The sequence below is a fragment of the Cyprinodon variegatus genome, unplaced genomic scaffold (genome assembly GCF_000732505.1).
Source record: "Cyprinodon variegatus isolate N-32 unplaced genomic scaffold, C_variegatus-1.0 Scaffold670, whole genome shotgun sequence".
Lineage (NCBI taxonomy): Eukaryota > Metazoa > Chordata > Actinopteri > Cyprinodontiformes > Cyprinodontidae > Cyprinodon > Cyprinodon variegatus.
This window is the reverse complement of record NW_015151123.1, coordinates 400,048-401,872: the sequence shown is the minus strand read 5'-3', so window position 1 is coordinate 401,872 and position 1,825 is coordinate 400,048. Positions and strand designations below refer to the sequence as shown.

The 1,825-nt window shown below is 42.5% G+C and overlaps 1 protein-coding gene across 2 annotated transcripts in view; it reads left to right on the top strand.

Moving 5' to 3' along the window:
* lmbrd2 (LMBR1 domain containing 2) overlaps positions 1-1,825 on the top strand; it is a 28,967-nt gene that overhangs the window by 17,474 nt on the left and 9,668 nt on the right. The gene's annotated exons all lie outside the window — the stretch shown is intronic.

Below are 1,825 nucleotides of genomic sequence, written 5' to 3'. Positions count from 1 at the left end.
TGAGTTCTCTAGAAGCAGAGGAAACACTCTAAACATGTCTAACATCTTACTCCAGGTGTCGGCCATCTGTGGCTTCTCAGACCCTCTACTGTAGCTCAGAGATGCTAAATAAGTGACCAGTCTTTTAAAAATGTTAAGGGGATTATAAAATGAAAGCTTCAGGATTTTATCCTGCTGTTTTCATGCAATAAATGCAAATAAAATCCACAAAAAGCAACAATTATTAAGGATTTTTTATGAAGTCATTTTATTAAAAAGTTGAATGTCTGAATTAGAAAAAATAAGAAACCTAAAAACAAACATAAGTTATTTATTTTAGACCAACACTGCGTAACCTTTTACCAAAGTATTTGTTTAATTTCTGACTTCATAAATGTTATTTCAGGTCAGTATTCAATGCTGAATAGGTCATGTGCCACAACCCCTGCCTTTAGTGGAAGGGGAAGTAGCGCCATTCCTCAGGTCTGTCGCAACTGATCGCTGCAATTCTACTTAATCAGAGTTGATCCACTGAAAGATTTGTTTACTAAAGCGTCCCAAAATCACTGGCTGCTTTCCTCCTCTGTTATAGTTTTTTTTTTTTTTTGCTTTAAATCCATGTCAATTAAGCAGATATTTTATGAATTAAAGCAGACTTTGGATTTTATTTCCTTGACTTTTATGTAATATAAAGATCTGATCATGTTAGGCTACAGCTGTGATAAATATGACCTTTAAATCGAAAAAAAAAAAAACCTAAAATATGTCCGCTCAGTTATCTATGTTGGGAAAAAAAGAGGAGGCACAGGGAACGCTGGTAGAACTGGTTAAAGATACACTTTGCTGGTTTATTGGTCTATTAAAGGCCTATAAGTACACCACTGTACTAAGTGATTGGAGTCCAACTGTGAGGAGACGCTCTACTATGAAAACGCTTCCTTTGAAAATGGTGTCTGAAAAACCACGGTGAGTTTACGATGCTCTCACTTCCAGTGGAACCCAGCCATCAGAGTGCGATCTTAACCCCCCTAAACACAGCTAACTAAGATAAAATGTGTTGTTAGCCAACAACACAGATTAGACCCTTGCCTGATTGGGAATATTTTTGATTCGCTGATGTAGGATTTAATTTAGACTTTACCAGTAACTCCATGGATCCAAACTGGTCTGCTATTGGATTCCAAAACACAGAGGGAGACTGCTTCATTTAGAGTGCCAAACTTCCACCCCCCCTAGTGGCTAAAAGTTACAAAGTGTTTAATGCTACTTTCACACCGGACTTAGCAGGCGCGGCAGAAGCAGCGAGTTTACATGCAAAGTCAATGGTTGACGCGCGTCAAGGCGCAGCAAAAGGTCCCGCAGCGCGTTTTGAGCAGCAGGCGCAGTGCGTCTGAGCAGCAGGAGCAGCGCGTCTGAGCAGCAGGAGCAGCGTGTCTGAGCAGCAGGAGCAGCGTGTCTGAGCAGCAGGAGCAGCGTGTCTGAGCAGCAGGAGCAGCGTGCCGGGAGCGTTTAAGCATCTGCCCACGCGACGTGCTGCTGCTCGAGATGGAAAAATTTAACTTTTGCTGCTCGACGCGCCGCATCTACCAATCAGAGAAGCTAATCTGGGAGCTGTCAGAGAGACAGACACATCGCTGATGATACAGAGCGCTGTGATCACTCCTCTGAAACAGTTTATTGACGCCTAAATTAACTTAAAATGCTAAAACCTGCCGACAGAATATGTTTGCTTTTATAATCCTGGTGCCTGCAGTTTGGATTACATTCATGAAAACCACCTTCCAGCCACCGCGGCGAACCGCAAGGAGGCGACCGGGCCAGAGGCTGCTGTTGAATGGGATTCCTA